This window comes from Oryctolagus cuniculus, chromosome 8, assembly GCF_051225735.1.
Source record: "Oryctolagus cuniculus isolate XC-2025 breed Fujian yellow rabbit chromosome 8, ASM5122573v1, whole genome shotgun sequence".
Taxonomy (NCBI): Eukaryota; Metazoa; Chordata; class Mammalia; order Lagomorpha; family Leporidae; genus Oryctolagus; species Oryctolagus cuniculus.
The window spans coordinates 38,447,489-38,462,881 of NC_142874.1; the positions used below are offsets into that span (position 1 = coordinate 38,447,489).

The 15,393-nt window shown below is 36.1% G+C and overlaps 1 long non-coding RNA gene and 1 pseudogene across 4 annotated transcripts in view; one reads left to right on the forward strand and one right to left on the reverse strand.

Annotated features, from left to right (window-relative positions):
• The window catches only part of LOC138843473 (ATP-binding cassette sub-family E member 1-like), a 1,090,710-nt pseudogene that overhangs the window by 626,634 nt on the left and 448,683 nt on the right, over positions 1-15,393 (forward strand).
• LOC103350662 (uncharacterized) overlaps positions 1-15,393 on the reverse strand; it is a 31,161-nt gene that overhangs the window by 5,336 nt on the left and 10,432 nt on the right. For 3 of the 4 annotated variants that reach the window (XR_016211836.1, XR_016211835.1, XR_016211834.1), the window contains exon 2: positions 1,931-2,053. The exons of the other annotated variant lie outside the window; for it this stretch is intronic. This is a non-coding gene — a long non-coding RNA (uncharacterized LOC103350662). The remainder of the gene's footprint in view (positions 1-1,930; positions 2,054-15,393) is intronic. 4 annotated transcript variants of the gene reach the window in all.

A 15,393-nucleotide genomic window follows, 5' to 3' on the forward strand; every position in this document is an offset into this window, starting at 1 on the left:
CAAAATGAATGCTGACCAAGAATTGCTTCTCAAATAGAAGGTGGTCAGCAACAGACAGCTGAGTCCAAAGTTTCTACTGCTCAGCTATGCATCTCTTTTCAATAAGGTATGGTAACTTTTTTCTCAGATAACACCCATCTACCAAATGCTATGAAAGTCAACTGGGAAGCCGAGGTGCAGCCTGATAGACATGTTAGGTACACATCCACTTGGCACTTCAGGAGCATTGAGTGTATACACACAGGAGGATAATACTTATGGTGGTGAGTCAGAAATATCATATTGGGCTCCTGGCTTTTCCACTTCATGGCGAAGCTACTCAGAATTTTTTGATTTTCACTTTGCTCAATTTAACAAGAGTGTTGCTTCTCTGACCTCTTCTTTGTGCTGAGTAACATAACACTCCATTCAGTAGGAGCCCTGCTTCCTAGAAGCCCTGACCAACCTCATTTTATTCCTCTCTTATTTGGTCTAAGGCAGTCTAAAGCATGATTGCCCTCCCCCTAAAGCAGATTATACCTCAAATCTCTATTCAGTGACATGATCTTTAGAAGATACGCATTCATTAAGCAATGCCAGGGGTACACAGAATTCATGTCAACTATTTTCAAAGTAAGAAAGCAAATGCATCCTTAAATCCAGAATCCTATTCCTGTGGCTCAATATGTGCAAACATTTGTTGAAGTTACATATTAATGTATAGCTTGTTTGGTTTACTGCAACTGAGATTCCTTAGGGACAAACAGTTGGTCCATAATCAAGCTGTGATTTGATTACAGGGCCAAGAATAGCTAAGGTATGAGCAGAAGAACAGTAAAGCTCAGCCTGCACCAAGGAACTAATGGAGTCAGCAGCAAATAAATGATTATATAAACATATATATCATAAAATCACTGGTACTGCATTCCTAGAAATATATACAAATCATACAACAATATATATCATACAGTGATAATGGAAAGATGGAATAGGTATTTGTTGAAAGATTTTCTCAAATGTGTTTGAAAAGTTGCAAAATTTGTAAAATTGCAATCAAATCATAACTTTATTTTCTTGCAAAACATTTTATAATCATTCATAAATTTTTCATGAAATTCATTTCCTGAACTTTGGTACACCACAATAAAATTAACTTGTTATATCTCAACTGGATACTTTAGACACATGGAAGAATAATAAGACAACCTTATTGTGCTAGGATTTATGTGACAACTAACACCAACTTTATGTTGATGCATGAATGGAAAAATGGTGAATTCATTGATGCTTTATGGAAACATGTTGGTGACAGTGCCCCAAAGAAATCACACATACAGATGGATAACTCATTCTGTGAAGGGAGAGGATGATGAAGTCAAAGCCTGCAGTGGCAGAACCTCCACATAAATTAGAAAAAAAAAATGAATCTTCCTCATGCCCGAATGGGAGAGAACTACCAATAAATAGCAGAAAACACAAAAATCCATAGAATCAAGGAAGGTTTGACTTTCACAACAATGCCTGAAATGTTATCAACTAAACAAATGATCTAAAAACATGACTAAAATTGTTTTTCCTTAGTATAAGAGATACATGGTCACTCTCATAATAGAAATTCAGAGATTACTGAACAGAATGTGAGGACTTGATTCAAACTCAGAGAAAGCCTCCAAATATTTTAGAAAAATAGTATTCAGCAAAACAAAAAAGGTGACAACACTCAGTGTTGCATAGTGGAATAAATATAAAAACAGGAAGAAAATTCTTTATCTAATTCAGTGATTCACAGCAAATACTTCAAGTGAAGTTATTAAATGCAAGTAAACATTTTTGAAAAGTCATTCTTAATGTGAGGTTAAAGAAGGTATAGGGAAAACAAAACTCCCAAGGAATTATGCAGTTTTAATCTTCAGCAACTCAAAAAATATAAAAGAGGTGGGAAGCCACATACCAGAGGTGATCTTCACATCTCATATTTCAGAATTTTTATCATTCACAACAGTTGCTTTTCCAACATATCCTACAGGCAACAGGCCTCTCAAGGCCCTGGATTCCAGAAGGGTGTTTGCAGCCTCTGTTGAAGGAAAAACCAAAAATATCTCAGTGTTAATATTTTCAGATCAGGACGATTCCCAACCTTTCATACATTTTCAAAATCAATATCTGATATCAACCCACCATGTGTTTTCCTGAGCCTCCTGAAACATCAGGGAGAAAAGACAAAGTGGAATTATGAAAGACCTAGGGACAAATTAAAAATGTTTTGGGCAAAGTGAACTCATTTTTGCCATTGCATCTTTACATACTTTATTTTCATTGGTAATAAAACTATTGGATGAACTTTTTGAATGAATAAAGCTACTGGATGAACTTTTTGAAGTGTCCTTGGATATAGGAGATGGGAAAGGAAAGCTCACTTGGAAGGAGATGGTGTGACGGAAAGAGAACCTTCATTGTTGCAGTGTGACCCAGTGATAGAAAACATGAAGCAAAATGAACTGTCTTCATTTAACAAAGAATTCAGTTCTTCCTGCATGGAAATCGAACATTTCAAGCAAAGTAGGAAAATCCATGAAAACAGTTTTGAAAAAGAAATTCCCAGAGTAAGGTTAAAGGAAGTGAAGGGAAAATGAAACTCCCAAACAGCTATGCAGATTCTAATCCTCAGTAACCCAGATAATATAGAAAGAAGAGGTCATTTTCCACTTGAGAACTTTGGTCAGTCACAACAACTGGAATTTTGCTGTTCCCAGCAGGAGGCAGGCCTGCCTGGACATGAGACTCCAGAAAGGTGTTTTATAAGGCTTTTAGGTTGAATGAAACACAAAACTTGTCTCAGTGTTAATATTTTCAGATACCGAGAGCTTCTCTTCTTGGTTTCTGGTATTGATACAAAACATTTTCTAAATCCATGCTTCGTTTCCTCCCGCTATGTATTTTCCAGAGGTTTTCAGACATCATGTAGAGAAGTTCATGATGATATTTTGACAAACCATGCACAGACTTCAAGCACTTGGGAAAACGTCACCTCATTCTTTCTATTGCATTTGCAGTGTTTTATGATTATCTTCGAAAATGAGTTCTGCACGAACACTTTGGATAAAGGAGAAAGGAAAGGAAATATCCATCAAGAGGAGTTGGTAATTGAAAGTGCTCATTCAGTGTTCCACTGCAAATCAATGAGAAAAAAACATGAAATACAAAGCTTCGCTTAGTTTTAGTACCTCACAGACAATTGTCAACCAAAGAATTTCTAGACAGAATGAAGATTTCAAGCAAAGGTAGTAAACTCATGCAAACTGTTTTGAAAAAGTCATTGTGTGAAGTTAAGGGAAGTGTAGGAAAGCCAAAAGTCCCAAGGCATAAAGATTCTCTTCTTCAGGAACTCAGAAAAAAGAGATGGGTATATGCATACCACCACTGAGCTTCCCATCATCTTCTCCCTGAGAATTTTAGCCAGTCACAACAGTTGTCTTTTCAGCATTTCTGGAAGGCAGCAGATCTGCCTGGGCTCCTGATTCCAGAAAGGTGTTTGCAGCCTCCGTTGAAGGAAAAGCAAAAAGTTGTCTTACTGTTAAGATTTTCAGACACCTAACGAGTCCCAACTTATCAAATTAGTACCAAATATTTTCAAAAACCCATGCCTCATTTGATCCTGCAAGGTATTTTCTGACCTTACTGAAAGATCAGTGCAAAAAGATGATGAAAATGGCATTATGAAAGAACTCTGGACAGATTAAAAACACTTGGGTCAAAGGGAACTCACGCTTGCCATTGCATTGTGACACATTTTTACCTTTGAATACAACTTTTTTATAAACTACTTGAAATGTCCTTGGAAAGGAAAGGTCACAGGGAAGGAGCAGGAAATGTGGAAAGCAATCATTCAGTGTTTTACTGTGGACCAGTGATGGGAGACATGAAGCAAAATGGTTGTCTTTGTTTGACAGGAAATTCAGTTCTTCCTGCACAGACACTGAACACTTTAAAGCAAAGTTGGAAAACTCATGCCAACATTTTTTAAAAAGAAATTTTCAGTGTAAGGTTAAAGGGAGTCTGGGGAAAATGCAACTCCCAAGCAGATATGCATATGCTAACACTGAGTGATTTTAAAATAAAGAACAGAGAGCTTGGTAGGTACTCATCAACACTGGGATTCCCCTCATCTTTGGCCTAAGAATTCTGGTCAGTCGTAAGGACTGGAATTTCTATGTTTCCAGCAGGTGGCAGGCCTGTCAAAGAAAAGCAAAAGCTGGTCTCAGAGTTAATACTTACAGAGATACCAAATTTCCTCAGTTTCTGATATTCGTACAAAATATTTTCTAAATCCATGTTTCATTTCTTCCCACTGTGTAGTTTGCCAAGTTCTTGAGACCTCATGAAGAAAAAGTGTATGAAAATCATTGTGACAAAGCAATGAAGACTTCAAAAGTTTTTGCTCAAAGGCAACTCACCCTTTCCATTGCATTTGCAATGCTTTATGCATATCTTTGAGTATGACTTTTGCATTAACACGTTGATGTCTCCTTGGATAAAGGAGAAAGGCAGGGAAATATCATATGGGAGGAGCTGGTAAATGAAAGTGCACATTCAGTGTTCCACTATCTCAAGGGCAATCCAAACTGAGGAATTCACTTCTCGCTGAACAGAATGTGAAGATTTCAAGCAATGGTAGTAAACTCATGCAAACTGTTTTGAAAAAGTCATTGTTGGTGTGAAGTTAAGGAAAGTGTAGGAAAGCTGAAAGTCCCAAGGAATAAAGAAGATTCTCATCTTCAGGAACTCAGAAAATCTAGAATTAAGAGATGGTTGTATGCATGCCACCAATGAACTTCCCATCATCTTCTTGAGAATTTTAGTCAGTCACAACAATTGTCTTTTCAGCATTCCTGGAAGGCAGCAGATCTGCAAGGGCCTGTGATTCCAGAGAGGTGTTTGCAACCTCCATTGAGTTGTCTTACTGTTAAGATTTTCAGACACCTGATGATACCCAACTTAACTGAATTAGTACAAACCATTTTCAAACTCCATTTTGCATTTCCTCCCACCATCTATTTTCTGAGTTTCCTGAAACATTAGTGAGAAATGACGAAGAAAATAGAATTATGAAAGAACTATGGGCAGATTAAAAAGGTTTTTGGAAAAAGTGAACTCATCCTTGTCATTACATCCTTACATATTTTTATCTTTGACTATAACTGTTGCATTAACTCTGTAAAGTGTTTGGGCAAAGGTGAAGGGAAAGGAAAGATCAGACGGAATAGCTGGAAATGTGGAAAGCAATCTTCCAGTGTTCCACTATGAACCAATGATAGAAAACATGAAGCAAAACCATCGCATTCATTTAATAGGGAATTCAGTTTTTATTAGACACAAACTGAAGCTTTCAGGTAAAGATGGTAATCTCATGAAAACAGTTTCGAGAAAGAAATTCTCAGTGTAAGGTTAAAGGAAGTGTTGAGAAAATGAAACTCTGAAGCAGCTATGCAGATCCTAATCTTCAGTAACTGAGATAATAAAAAACAAAGAGCCTGGTGAGCATTCAGCAACAGTGGGCTTCTCATCATCTTTCACGTGAGAATTTAGGTCAGTCACAACAATTGTAATTTTGATGTTCCCAGCAGGAGGCAGGCATGTCTGGGCCTGAGACTCCAGAAAAGTGTTTCAGGCTTTGTTGAAGGAAACACAAAACTTGTCTCAGTGTTAATATTTCCAGACGCTGAAAGCTTCTTGGTTTCTGATAACTGATACAAAACATTTTCTAAATCCATACTTCGCTTCTTCCCACTGTGTGTTTTTCTGGGTTTTTCAGACATCAGGTAGAGAAGTCTATGAAGAACATATTGTGACAAACCACACACAGACTTCAAAAGCTTTGGGACAAAGTCAATTCATGCTTTCCATTGCATTTGTAATGCTTTATGATTATCTTTGGACACAACTTTTGCATGATCACTTTGAAGTCTTGGATAAAGGGGAAAGGCAGAGAAATACCAATCAGGAGGAACTGGCAATTAAAAGTGCTCACTTAGTGTTCCACTGTGAGTCAATGAGAGAAAAACATCACAGGGAAAGTGTCTCTTGGTGACAATTCTAAACCAAGGAATTTACTTCTTTTTGGACAAAAAGTGAAGCTATTAAGAAAATGTATAAACTCATGGAAACCTTTTTGAAAAAGGCTCACGTGAGGTTAAGGGAAGTGTAGGAAAACCAAATTTTCCAAAGAATAAATTCTTATCTTCAGGGACTCAGGAAATGTGGACTAAAGAGCTGGATGAACCCATATTAACAGCGAGACTCCCTTCATCTTCTTCTACTTGAGAACTCTGGTGAGTCACAACAACGGTGTTTTCAATATTTCCAAAGTCAGAGGTCTGCTAGGGCTTGAGATTCCAGAAAGATGTCTGCAGGCTGTGCTCAAGGAAAAGCAAAAAGTTTTCTTATTGTTAAGATTTTCAGATACCACAAGATTCCCAAGTTATCACATTGGTACAAAACATTTTCAAAACCCATGCTTCATTCCCCCCTCCACTGTGTATTTTCTGAATTTTCTAGAACATTAGTGAAAAAAGGACTATGAATTAGAATTATGAAAGAACTATGGACAGATTAAAGACTTGGAGCAAGTGGAACTCATGTTTGCTATTTTTATCTTTGAATAAAGCTTTTGCATGAACTTTTTAATGTGTACTTGGATAAAGGCAAAGGGAAAGATCACATAGAAGAAATTGGAAACATGGGAAGCCATCATTCAGAGTTCAACTGTGAACCAATTATAGAGAACATGAAACAAAGCAGCTGTTTTCATATACCAGGAAAAGTTCTTCCAGGACAGAAATAAGATTTCAAGCAAAGTTGGAAAACTCACACAAGCATTTTTGAAAATGAAATTCTCAGTGTAAAGTTAAAGGAAGTGTAGATAAAATGAAACTTCCAAGTTGTGCAGATCAATAATCTTGTTGGGCACATGCCAACAGTGGGCTTCCCATCATCTTCCACTTGAGAATTTTGGTCAGTCACAACAATTGGAGTTTCAGTATTTCCAACAGATGGCAGATCTTTCAGAGCTGAGATTCCAGATAGGTGTTTGCAGGCCCAGGTACAGGAAAAGCAAAAAGTTGTCTCAGTGTGAATATTTTCAGATATTGAAAGTTTCTAAGTTTCTGATATCAGTACAAAACATTTTATAAATTCATGCATCATTTCCAACCACTATGTGTTTTCTTGAGTTTTTGAGACATCATGAATAAAATTATATTGTGACAAAGTATGGAGAGACTGAAAAAGTTTTTAGAAAAATTCAATGCATCCTTTCCATTGCATTTGCAATGCTTTATGCTTATCTTTGAATATAAGTTTTGCATGAACACTTATAACTCCCTGGATACAGGAGAAAGAAAGGGAGAGATCCAATAGCAAGAGCTGCTAATTAAAAATGCTCAGTTCATGTTCTACTGCAAATCAATGATAAAAACATGAAATGAAAAGATTCTCTTAGTTTAGCTGGCTCATGAGCAATCCTAAATCAAGGAAATCAGTTATTCCTAGACAGACTTTGAAGATTTTTCACAAAAAAATTAGTCAACTCATGCAAATGTTTTTGAAAAAGTCATTCTTCATCTAAAGTTAAAGGAAGTGTTGGAAAAATAAATGTTCTTTTAAAGCTCTCATTTATAAATGAAGGCAAAATAAAAATTTTCCATGGAAAACTAAAAAAAAGCATTTGTCATGACCTGGATAGCCTTACAAATGACACTTAAGGATGTACTACACATAGAAACAGAGAAAGGTAATCAGCATCATGAAAGAACAAGAAAGCAGAAAAACTCCTAGCATTAGAGCAAATAAAATCCAAAACAAACAATATGGATATTTAGGGAAAGATGGCAGGACCAATTCATTATCAATAACAGTCTTGAATGTAAATGCACTAAATTCTCTAATTAAAAGATGCCGACTGGCTGAATATATCAGAAACCAAAACCCATCTATATGCTGCCTACAAGAAACACACGTCACCAATAAAAGTACACACAGAGTGAAAGCGAAAGGATAGTAAAGATATTCCGTGCAAATGGAAATAAAAAATGAGCAGGAGTAGCAAAACTCACATCAGACAAAAGAAACTTTAAGGCCAAAACTGTTAGAGAGACAAAGAAGGTCATTATGTAACAATTAAGGGATCAATTCAACAGGAAGATTTCACTACAGAAAATGTAAATGCACCCAATACTAGAGCATCCAGCTTATTAAAACAAATGATAATAGATCTAAAGAGAGACATAAACTCCATTACAATAATAATGAGAGACTTAAGCACCCCTCTTTCCTCAATGCAGCCAAAAAAATCTACAAAGAAACAACAAAGCTAATCTACACCGTGGACCACATAAATCTAAATCATAGCTACCAAACATTTCATCTCACAGCTGCAGAATACATATTCTTTTCAACATTCTTTTCATCAACACAGGGAAAATTCTCTAAGGACAAACCAATTACTAAGCCATAAAATAAGTCTCAGCAAATTAAAAAAAAAAAAAAAAAAAGCTGAAATCAGCATATGTCTTTTCTGACCACAATGGGATGAAGCTGGAAATTAACAACATGAGAAACTCTAGAAAATGTACAAACACATGGAAACTGAACAACATTCTCCTGAATGAACAGTGGGTCAAATAAGAAATCAAAAGGGAAATAAAAAATTCCTTGAAACAAATGAAAGTGACAACACAATACATCAAAACTTATGGAATACAGCTAAAGCAGTGTTAAGAGGAAGGTTTCTACTAATTAGTGCCTACAACAACAAATTGAAAACGTATCAAATAAATGATCTAACACATCTCAAAGACCTAGAAAAACAGAAACAAACCAAATTAAAAATTAGGAGGAAAGAAATAATAAAAAAGAAAAGAAACAAAATTGAAATTAAAAAACATACAAAGGATTAGTGAAATGAAGAGTAAGTTTTCTGAAAAAAACAATTGATAAACCATTGGCTCAACTAACCAAATTAACAAAATGAGTTGAAAAGGAGATATTACAACTGATACTACAGAAATAAAAAGAATATCAGGAATTATTACAACCAGCAATGATACAACAAATTGGAAAATCTAGAAAAATGGGTAGATTTCTGAACATATACAGTTTACCAAAATTGAGGCATGGAGACATAGAAAACCTGAATAGACCAATAATTAAGGCAAGACTGAACCAGTAATAAAGAGCCTCCCAACAAAGAAAAACACAGAGCTGGATGGCTTCACCACTGACTTTTATCAAACTTTTTATTTTAAGATTTTATTTTTTTGAGAGATAGAGTTAGAGACAGAGAGACAGAGAGACAGAGAGAAAGGTCTTCCATCTGCTGCTTCACTCCCTAAATAACCACAATGGCCGGAGCTGTGCCCATCTGAAGCCAGGAGCCAGGAACTTTTATTGGATCTCTCAAGTGGGTGCAGGAGCCCAAGCACTCAGACCATCTTCTCCTGCATTCCCAGGCCATAGCAGAGAGCTGGATAGGAAATGGAGCAGCAGGGACATAAACCTGTGCCCCTATGGGATGCTGGTGCAGCAGGCAGAGGCCCAGCCCACTATAATGCAGCATGGGCCCCTCTACCAAACTTTTAAAGAATAATTAATTCCAATTTTCCTAAATCTATTTAAAACAATTGAATTGGATGAAATCTCCCAAACTCTGTGGGGCCAGCATTACCTTAATTCCAAAACCACAAAAAGATACCACAAAAAAAGAGAACTGTAAACAAATATCCCTGATGAACATAGATGCAAAACTCCTCAACAAAATACAAGCCAGTCAAATCCAACACACATCAAAAAGATCATCCTCCCAGACCAAGTGGGATTTATCCCAGGATGCAGGGATGGTTCAGCATACACAATCAATAAACATGGTACATCACAATAACAAAATTAAGAACAAAAAACATATGATCATCTCAATAGATGGAGAAAGCATTTGAGAAAACACAACATCCTTTCATTATAAAAAACCTCTTAAAAATTGGGTATAGAAGGAACATACCTCAATACAAGGCAATTTATGACAAACCCACACCAGCATTATAGTGAATGGGGAAAAGTCTGAAGCATTTCCACTAAGATCTGGAGCCAGACAAGGATGTCCACTCTCACCATCAGTATTCAATATAGTTCTAGAAGATTTAGCCAGAGCCATCAGGCAAGAAAAAAATCAAAAGGAGATGAATTGTAAAGAAGGGGGTCAACTGTCCTTGTTTGCAGATGACATGATCTTTTATATAGGGACACCAAAGTACTAAGAGACTATTGAAATTCATAGAAAAAGTTGGAAAATTTGCAGGATACACAGCACACAAAAATCAGTAGCATTCATGTATACTAACAGTGCTCTGAGTAAGAAAGACAAGATCAGTCTTATTCACAATAGCTACAAAAAACTTAAATACCTTGGGATAAATTTGATCAAATATCTGAAAGACCACTACATGAAAACTACAAAACATTAACAAAAGAAAAAGATGAAAAAAAAAATGGAAAAACCTTTCATGTTTTAGATTAGAAGAATTCATATAATCAAAATGTCCATACTACCCAATGCAATTTATAGATTCAATGTGATCCCAATCAAAATACCAAGGACATTATTCTCAGATTTGTAAAATTCATAGGGAAACACAAGGGATCCCAAATAGACAAAACAATCTTAAGCAATAAAAACAATGCCAGAAGCATCTCAATACCAGATTTCAAGAGATAACTGTAATCAAAACAGCATGGTAATGGCAGAAAAAGACATGTGGACCAATGGAATAGAACAGAAACTCCAGAAATTAACGTATCTATAATCAATGGGCTAAAATCACTCCCTGGAGAAAAGAAAGCCTCTTCAACAATCTGCTTTTGAAAAATTGGATCTCTGCATGCAGAATTAAGAAACATGATCCCTATCTTATACCTTATAGAAAAATCATGGACCTAAAACTATGACCTGATATCATCAAATTCTAGAGGAGAACATTTGGGATACTCTGAAAAACATTAATATATGCAAAGACTTCTTGGAAAAGACCCCAGAAGTACAGACAATGAATTTAAAAATAGACAGACGGGAGTACATTAAGCTGAGAAGCTTCTGCACTGCAAAGGAACCACTCACCCAAGTGAAGAGGCAACTTACAGATTGGGAGAAAATATTTGCAAGCTATGCAACGGATAAAGGGTTAACGCCCAGGATCTATAAGCAGCTCAAGAAACTCGACCACCACAAAACAATCCAGAAAGAAATGAGCGAAGGACTTAATGGTCATTATTCAAAAGAGGAAATTAAAATACCCAACAGACACATGAAAAAAAGCTCAAGAGCACTAGCCATCAGGGAAATGCAAATGAAAACCACAATGAGGTATCACTTCAGCCCAGTTAGAACGGCTATCATCCAAAAATCAAAAAATAACAAATGCTGGTGAGGATGTGGAGAAAAAGGTACCCTAATACACTGGTGGTGGGAATGTAAACTTGTACAACCATTATGGAAGACAGCATGCAGATTTCTCAAAAAACTAAAAATAGACCTGCCATATGACCCAGCCATCCCAGTCTTGGAACATACCCCAAGGAAATGAAATTAGCATATGAAAGAGTTATCTGTACCCTCATGTTTATAGCAACTCAATTCACAATAGTAAGATATGGAATCGACCTAGATGTCCATCAATGAAGTGGATAAAAATATGATATCCAAATATGATGAAATACTACTCAATCATAAAAAAGCAATGAAATCCTGACTTTTGCAACAAAATACATGCAACTGGAGATCATTATGCTTAGTGAAAAAAGCCAGATCCCAAAAGACAAATAGCTAATCATTTTTCTCTGATTTGTGCTGTAGCTAATATATACGGTAGAAAAAATTTAATATATATAAGTTATTGGCATCTTAGGAATTGATTATTGTTTATAGTTCTTGTGCATATTGTTGCTGAACAATAGTCTTTCTGCTTTTTTATTTGTTGCACTCTTTATTTAGTGGAGCATTGAGTCTTTTCCTATAAAGTAAATTTAAAATGTTATTGCAAAAGTTAAAATGAAAGAATGGAAATGGGAGGGAGGGAAGTATTATGTTCTTAGAATTGTATCTATGAACTACATGAAATCTGTTCTCTATTAGTAAAAATAAACATTTAAAAGACTGAAAATTCTGATGGCCTATGTAGTGTTGGAGGTGTTACAACATTTAAAGAATTAGAATATAATAACATAGTTCAACAATACTGAGAATTTTGTTGTGAAAAACAATAAAAGAAGTGCTGATTGCCTAATTTGATCAGTCTGTGCTGTATCAATGTTAAATATTGCAGTATATCCCCCAAATTAACAAGTGTTACATGTTAATTAAAAAAAAAAAAAACTTGGTTAAGCCTCTGACATAATAAAATCTCCTCTAAAGTTTCTCAAGGAATCCTGTCTTTCCACTGACTCCCTAGGTTCTAACTTTGCAGACAACAAGCCTAGATGTTCTGCTCCCATTTGTGCTGATTAGGCAAGGGTCGGCGTCCTGGCTTTCTGGGACCCTCTCAGACTCCTAAAAAGGACAAGAGCAAGCCTTAGATCTCCTGCTTGTCCTTCCTCATGGTGATGGGAAGATAGAAGGGTGTGTAGACAGGACAACAGTCATCAGTGTAAAAAATAACAAACCATAGTAATCAAAGTAGTGCTCCAAATTCTCTTTTTTAGGAAATGATGGTATCTCATACGATTTGTAGACTAAGACCTATCCTAGTAGCTGACATATAGTAAAACATCAATTCATTTACTAGAGCAGCTATAAAAGCTCACATGTGTCCTTAATTTGGTGCAGTATAAATAGAAAAGTTACATAAGGTCACTAACATACTATCACATCACAGTTCCTTGTTAAGATTAAATGTTTTCATTACATAAATAAAGGAAAGCAAACCAAAGTTTGACTCTACGGCCAAACTCTTTGAGCTACATCAGACAGGATATTTTACAGCTCATGAAATGCTATACATTCATAGAAAAATAAAAGCAAAAGTATGAGGTTATTTTGAGGCAAAACAGCTTTTGAAATCCATGAACTGCTTTTTCATAATATGGATTTCCAAATATTAACAAAATTTTCTACATTAAATTTTTGCACAAAAATTAATATTTTTAATTCTACTTTTCCTGAAATCTTTTTGAAACACCCATGCAGTTGTAGCACTCTAATCTTTCAGTGAATGCAGTAACTTCTATAATATTTTGATAGTGATTATTTTTGGAATAGTTTATATCTTTTTTTTTTTTTTTTTGACAGGCAGAGTGGACAGTGAGAGAGAGAAAGGTCTTCCTTTTCCATTGGTTCACCCCCCAATGGCCGCTGCGGCCGGCGTGCTGCAGCCAGTGCACCATGCTGATCCGAAGCCAGGAGCCAGGTGCTATATCTTTCTGACATACATATATATGCACACACACAAACATGGGTTCCTAGGAAAAAAATTCTAACTCATAAGATTGAGTAGCTTATTCAAGTATTTTTTAAAGAATTTGAGAGCACTCTGAGACTTGGTACTGATGCATAGTATAGTAAGTACAAGGTAGTATGCTAAGTATAACCTGCTCCAGCTTTAAGTAAACTTCATTCTGGTTCGGGACCCGGCTGCTCCACTTCCAATCCAGTTCTCTGCTGTGGCCTAGGAAAGCAGTAGAAGATGGCCCAAGTCCTTGGGCCCCTGCAACTGAGTAGGGGACCCAGAAGAGGCTCCTCCTGGCTCCTGGCTTTGGATCGGCAAAGCTCTAGCCATTGCAGCTAATTGAGGAGTGAACCAGCGGATGGAAGACCTCTCTCTCTCTCTCTCTCTCTCTCTGCTTCTCCTTCTCTATGTAATTCTGACTTTCAAATAAATAAATCTTTTTGAAAAAAGGGAGGGGGAGAAGGAAAAATATTGACAAAGCAAAATATTGGAAAGAAGAAACATATAATTAGCATCAGAACCAAATAATACATTTTTCTATTTTTCCTTAGGCCTCCCAGAACAACAACTTCATAGCTGTCATATAACACTAGGAAATTAAGGCTGAGAAATTCCAGGAAATTTCCCTTTTTTTCTCTTAAAAAATCCCAGTAATTATATGTAATATATGTGCATGTTTAAAAGCTTTTGATGGTCTGTAACTTTTAAAATGCACAGCAAGCAAGCATAGAACACAGTAATTAAGTAACTGCCCACTTTGGGAGCTTCATAGCTGCTGGGTATTGGAAAAGCACACTTATGGAGAGGAGTTGTCAGCTCCTTAAAGGAAACACAAAATGTTAACTAAGTTTACAACAACAATGCATCTTACACCAGCCTCAGACAATTTTGAAAAAGATGGTTTTACTGAGGTAGGAAATTTCTTGACTCTAATATAAAAGTACAATGATTGATATGTGCAGCATGGATTTCCATTAATAAGAATTGGGGATAAGGGTGGGGAGAAAATGAAGCTGATTTGTGGAATAAAATTCAGCTAAAGATATGTAAAGCCATCAAACTATTAAAAGTAGTCAAACACACAAATAGACTATTGAGTTGATAGAAACAGAGGTCATATCTTAAAGATCTGATCTACAAAATCTCAAGCTATTAAACACATTATAATTAGTGTTAGGATATTTTAAGAGTAATTTAAATTTTAGTGAATTTAATAACCCAAGATCATGTTTGAAATATTCATACAAGTCTATGGCTTGCACTGCTACCTGGCATGTTGCTGAGATTTTCTGTGGCTGAGTTTCTTTATCTGAAGAATGGACATTAAATAATAGCTGCCATATTTAGTAAGGTATTATAAAAAAAGTGACAGAATATAACAATTTTATTATGTTGTAAAACGTATAATAGGAGTCAGTCACAATTTATGATGAAATCTGGTGCCAGGGCATATGGACACAACATCTACTTCTTTCCTTCACTCCACAAATATTATAGAAAGACCTGAAGATTATCCTAGGTTTCCCATCCAAGTCCTAACCAGGCCCAACCCTGCTTAGCTTCTGAGATCAGACGAGATCGGGCGCGTTCAGGGTGGTGTGGCCGAGACTAGCCTAGGTTAATATGTTAGAGTACATGCCAGAAATACACACAGCCCCTTTTGCATTAGGGAGCATGGTCAGTACCACAGTAGGATTCTGTGGCACAGAGGTTATTTCTGGCTCTTGAAACTAATATTATACTGGGGCTTTAATCTACCTACTAGATCATTTTCAACTAAGATAAAACATAATATATACAGTATTCCACAGCACAGGGGGTGATTATCTTTGATAAAAATGTATTCCATATTGTTTAAAGATATAGAAGAAAGGGGCTCAGAGGATACTAATACAAAACATAAGGAAATGGAAAGGCTGGCTGCCTG